This window comes from Cricetulus griseus, chromosome 4 (assembly GCF_003668045.3).
Source record: "Cricetulus griseus strain 17A/GY chromosome 4, alternate assembly CriGri-PICRH-1.0, whole genome shotgun sequence".
In the NCBI taxonomy this organism is placed as follows: domain Eukaryota; kingdom Metazoa; phylum Chordata; class Mammalia; order Rodentia; family Cricetidae; genus Cricetulus; species Cricetulus griseus.
Window position 1 is genome coordinate 81,698,274 of NC_048597.1, and position 6,400 is coordinate 81,704,673.

Genomic DNA, 6,400 nt, shown 5'->3' on the forward strand with positions numbered 1-6,400 from the left:
AATAAAATCCCTCAATGTCAATGGTCTTAACTCACCTATGAAAAGACACAGGTTAACATAATGGATACAAAGTCCTGAAAACAGCTTGGTATTGGCACAAAAATAGACAGGTAGACCAATGGAATAGAGTTGAAAACCCTGATATTAACCCGCACACCTATAAACATCTGATTTTTGACAAAGAACCTAAAGCTATACAATGGAATAAAGAAAGCATCATCAACAAATGGTGCTGGCAGAACTGGATGCTGGCATGCAGAAGACTGCAGATAGATCCATGTCTATCACCATGCACAAAACTTAAGTACAAGTCGACCAAAGATCTCAACATAAATCCAGCCACACTGAACTTATTAGAAGAGAAAGTAGGAAATACCCTTGAATGAATTGTTACAGGAGACCACTTCCTGAACATTACACCAGTAGCACAGACACTGAGATTCACAATTTATAAATGGGACCTCCTGAAATTGAGAAGCTTCTGTAAGGCAAAGGACACAGTCAACAAGACAAAACAGCAGCCCACAGAATGGGAAAAGATATTCACCAACCCCACAACATACAGAGGGCTGATCTCCAAAATTTACAAAGAACTCAAGAAGCTAGTCTCCAAAACACCAAATAATCCAATAAAAAAGTGGGGCACAGAACTAAATAGACAATTCTCAATAGAGGAATCTAAAATGGCTGAAAGACACATAAGAAAGTGTTCAACATCCTTAGCCATCAGGGAAATGCAAATCAAAACAACTCTGAGATACCATCTTACTCCTGTCAGAATGGCTAAAATCAAAAACACCAATGACAGTTTATGCTGGAGAGGATGTGGAGAAAGGGAACCCTCCTCCACTGCTGGTAGGAGTGCCAACTCATACTTTGGAAATTTTATGGCAATTCCTCAGGAAAATGGGAATCAGTTTACCACAAGATCCAGCAATTCCAGTCTCATGAATATAACCCAAAGATGCACATTCATACAACAAGGACATCTTTTCAATGATGTTCATAGCAGCACTATGAAAGCAATGTAGATGCTCCTCAACTGAAGAATGGATAGAGAAAATGTGGTACATTTACACAATGGAGTACTACTCAGCAGAAAAAAAAAAAACCAATGGAATCTTGAAATTCGCAGGCAAATGGATGGAACTAGAAGAAACCATCTGAGCGAGGTAACCCAATCACAAAAAGACAAACATGGTATGTACTCACTCATATGTGGATTTTAGACATAGAGTAAAGGATTACCAGCCTACAATCTACACTGCCAGAGAAGCTAGTAAACAAGGAGGACCCTAAGAGAGGCATACATGGTCCCCTGGAGAAGGGGAAAGGGACAAGATCTCCTGAGCAAATTGGGAGCATGGAAGAGGGGGGAGCTAGGAGAATGAGAAGGGGAGAAGAGGAGGAGTGAGGAGGACATGATGGGGCAGAAGGTTGAGTTGGGGGAAGAACAGAAGAGAGCAAGATAAGAGATACTATAATAGAGGGAGACATTATAGGTTTAAAGAGAAATCAGACACTAGGGAAATGTCTGGAGAGCTACAAAGATGACACCAACTAACAATCTAAGCAACAGAGGAGAGGCTACCTTAAATGCCCTCCCCTGATAATGAGATTGATGACTAATTCATATGCCATCCTATAGCCTTCATCCAGCAGCTGGTGGAAGTAGAAGCAGACACCCACAGCTAAACCTTGAACTGAACTGAAATCCAGTTGCAGAGAAGGAGGACTGTTGGACAAAGGGGTCCATACCAGGCTGGTGAAACCCACAGAAACAGCTGACCTGAACAAGGGAAAGTTCTTGGTCCCCAGACTGATAGCTGGGAAACCATCATGGGACTGATCCAGACTGAATGTGGGTGTCAGTGAGGAGACCTAGGAAATATATAGGGCCTTGTCATGGATCAGTACTTATCCCTAGCATAGGAATGGACTCTGGGAGCCCATCCCACATGGAGGGATACTCACTGAGCCTAGACAAAAGGGGGTTGGCTTAGGCCCTATCCCAAAGGATATGACAGACTTTGAAGACCCCCTATGGATGGCCTCACCCTCCCTGGGGAGCAGAAAGGTTATGGGATAGGTAGGGTGTTAGTTGGGGGGGGCAGGGGAGGAGGGGAAGGAGAGGGACCTGGGATTGACATGTAATAATAATCTTTGACATGTAGTAATAATCTTTCTAATTAAAATTTTAAAAATTCACAAAAAGAAAAAAATAAATATTTATTCTATCTCCCTATTCTGCTTCAATCCAACTAATGTCAAGGTAGCATGGGGTAGGGGAAATGAGTTAGAGTTATAGATCATTAACTGAGACAAGCATTCTCTTGATAATTAGCAAACAGAAATAATCAGCTATAGAAAGTCATCGAACACCAATCAATTCCACTACCTATATTTTCTCTAAACTGCATTTACTTGTTCATTGGAGGGTCATTCCATGATGCCCGTGGACGTCAGAAGACAATGTTGAGGCGTTAGTTCTTGACCTTCACTGTGTAATCCCCAGGGACAGATCAAGTCGTTAACTTTGGCAGCAATCGTCTACTGAGCCACATCATCACCCCGCCCTTTTTTAATATGACAAAATTATGCTATAACAGAGCTGTCCTAGGTAGCTGTCTTAGGGTTTCTATCACTGTGAAGAGATACCAAGACCATGGCAACTCTTAGGAAAATCATGTTATTGGGGTGGCTTACATTTTCTGAGGTTTAGTCTATTTTCATCACGATGCATTATGGTGGTGTGCAGGCAGACATGGTGCTGGATGGAGATGGTCCTGAGATTCCTACATCTTGACCCACAGGCAACAGGAAATGGTCTGTATCACTGGTTGTGGCTTGAGGATATCTGAGACCTCCAATCCTGCCTCCACAGTGACAGACTTCCTCTAACAAGACCACACCTACTCCAACAAGACCACACTTCCTAATAGCGCCATTCCTTTTGAGATTTTGGGGGCCATTCACAAACTACTTCAGTAGCCTTAAGTGCCCATTTGGCACAGCCTAAGGTCACCTGAGGAGGAGGGAATCTCAGTAAAGAGATTGTCTAGATCACATAGGCCTCTGGGTATGTCTTGGGGGGATTGTCTTGATTATTAATTAATGCAGGAGAGTTCAGACAGTTTTGGGAAGCATCATTCCCTAGGCAGATGGTCCTGGGCTGTATAAGAAAGCTAATGAGGCATGAGTCTGAGCTCTCCAGCAAACAGCATTCCTCCATGATTTCTGCTTGAAGTTCCTGCTTGAGCTCCGTCCTGACTTCCTTCAGTGATGGGCTGTAACCTATGAGAAGAAATATAAGCTGTTTCTTCCCAAAGTTGCTTTTTTTTCAGATAGTCTTATCACAGTAATAGAAAGGAAGCCAGAATGATAACCCAGCATAGCATAATACTCATTATGTAGTCTAGGCTGCTCTCAAACTTGTGGTCCTTTTGCCTCAGCTTCTCATGTGCTGGCATTTTAGACTACAGTCACCTCAGTTGTAAAGGGTGCCTAAGGAAACAAGTGGCTATTGTGCCTGCTATGCACAGGAATTTTTCCAGGGGTTCTTTCTAACCTAGATTGGGCCCTGGTACTCTAGTCTTATCTTGTTGCTCTCTCTAGAATCAAGAGACTCTTCTGTTTGTCCAAACTGAGTCTTCACTTGCCCTGAACTTGGGTGCATCTGTGATAGATAAACAGATGACACATTGTAAACAAGACCAGCTCAAAGAAAGACCCTGGGTCAGACAGTGGTGGTGCACGCTTTAATCACAGCACTCGGGAGGCAGAGGCAGGCAGATCTCTGGGTATTTGAGGACAGCCTGATCTACAGAGCGAGTTCCAGGATAGCCAGGACTGCATAGAGAGACCCTGTCTCAAAAGGAGGCATGGTGGGAGACACTGGATGTGTGACCCACTGCAAGATGTCTTCAGAGGAACCAGAAGCTTAGAGAAGGCACAGACAAGAGTATCTGAAGTGGCCTTAGAGTGTCATGGGTCACCAACATGTCCCCCACATGCTTTACTGTGGAACAGTAGGCCAGAAGATAAGCAGAGAAGGCCTTCCAAGGCTGTGAGAACAGACAAGTTCAACAACAACTGTTGTCTTGGTTCATTTTGTGGTGATGTCAAAAGTTATTTGAGACTGAAGACTTATTTATAAACAGCAGACAGGATTAGTGACTGTCACCAAGATGTGATAATGAGATAGGGGCAGGCACTCAGTAGAACACAAATGGAGGAGACAGAGTGCAAAGGGAGAAGGAAAGGAACACCTGCGGGAAATGGCAAGGATATCTGAGTTGCCACCCATTGGGAAAACAGTGAAAACTCCATTGGAGAAGAGGGTTTGAGAAAGGAGAAGAAAGGAAACATCTGTGCATAATGACACAATGGCATACATGTTGTGGCTCATGGGAGAAAACGGTGTCTGCTCCTCTTGTGATTGAGGAAGAAACGAAGGCAAGAAAAACATTATAGCGAAAACAAGCAACTCCCCAACATTATGAGACAGTTTCAGCATCAGGCATGAAGGGAAATGTCACCATGTGTGCAGAAGCTGGTACCATTCCATTTTGTTTTTGTTCTTGGTTTCTTTGGGGGAAACTTTCTGTTGATTTTTATGTTTCATTGTTGGGGTGTCTTGCTTTTGCATATGTAGATGTTGGGGTGCAGACTCACATAGGGTCCCATATGTGTGGGTACATGCCTGTGAAGGTCAAAAGATGCGGTCAGGTGCCTTTCTCCATAGCTCCCCACTTTGTCTGGGGTCTCTGGATGGACCCAGAGATCACTAGTCTTGCTGGCCAAGCTTGGTCCAGGGATCACTGTCTGGCTCTACCAAATGGCTGTCATGGCTGCACACTTTTTAGGGGAGTGTTGGGAGATATACAGCTTGGCATGAACCTTTAAGCCAAACTTGGCAAGCCACATAGTTATAGAACTGTCTTTTGATTATAAATGGCTTCTAGAAGCATGAACACTCAGAAGGAACAACGTGACCCAGACGTCAATCCTTTGTTCCAACCACAAGCCCACTTACCTAAGCAAACCTCCCTCACCCCACCATTTACCTGAGCAACCTTTCTGCGTCCCACCACTCACCTAGGTAACTCTCCCTCTCCCCACCATCCATGAACTTTTCACCCTGCCAATATCCTCTTTCTATAGTTTTCTGACATCCTGCTTAAACTAACACCTGGCTCTTGGCCTCTTCTCCCCCTCCCCTTTACCCATACTACTGACTATATAAACTAGTCTGGAAAAAATAAAATTGGCCACTTGATCAGAATCCTGTCTTGTGGTCATTCTCTTGCGTCTCTTGTCCCCATTCCCCTCCCTGGACTTCTTGCTTTAGGTTGCTGTCCCGAGGGTCGGGACAACTACAGGGGAGTTCTGGGGATCTGAATTTTGAACCTCAGGTTTGCACACAAGTGTTTTATCCACTGACTCTAATTCACCTCATGGGTGGATGGGTGGGTGGGGAGTTGTTTGGTTTTTCATTTGCCAAGGTTCTAACACCATGTACTTTGTCAAGTATTTTCTTGGAGTTTCTTGCTTTTTAAATAATATTTATCCTTTGAAACCTTCATATAGTACATCTTAATCATATCCATCTCCCACTTTGTCCCTTCAATTCCCTTCAAGATCTCATTCCAGAGAACAGATCCCAGACGGCCCATTCCCTCTCAAAGGTTCCATCCCATTGCTGGGAAAGTTCAGCTTTCTAACATGTGACTTTGGAAGATACAAACCACAGAAATTTTAATTATTCAGTGTGTGTGTCACTTCATGTTTGCAAGCTACAGTGTCTGAATTTTAATTTTAGTTATGGATTATAAGAAAATAATGTACTTACAACAAGGCAGGTTTTTGTGTAGAAAGAGAGTGTCTGTGTGAGTTTATGTGTGTGAGTGCACACATGTAACAAACATATCCAGGTGTATGTGCACATGAGTGTGTGTGGATGGAGTTCAGAGGACAACATCAGACAGTTTTTAAAGATGGCCTCTCACTGACCTATAATTCATCGAGTAGGTGGGACTCGGTAGCCAGTTAGTCCCAGAGATCTACCTGTCTCTGTCTCCTGGTTCTGGGATTACAAGTAAATGTCACTGTGCTGGCAAGTTTTATGTCAACTTGACACAAGCTAAAGTCATCTGAAGGAGGAAACCTCAACTGAGAAAATACCTCCATAAGATTGGATTGTAGGCAAGCCTGTAAGGTGTTTTCATAACTAGTTATTGATGGGGAAGGAGTGTGGGTTGTGCCATCCCTGGGCTGGTGATCCTGGGTTCTTTAAGAAAGCAGGGTAAGATAGCCATCGGGAGCGAGCCAGTAGGCAGCATCCCTGTATCAGCTCCTGCCTCCAGGTTTCTGTCCTGCTTGAGTTCCTGCTCTGGTTTCC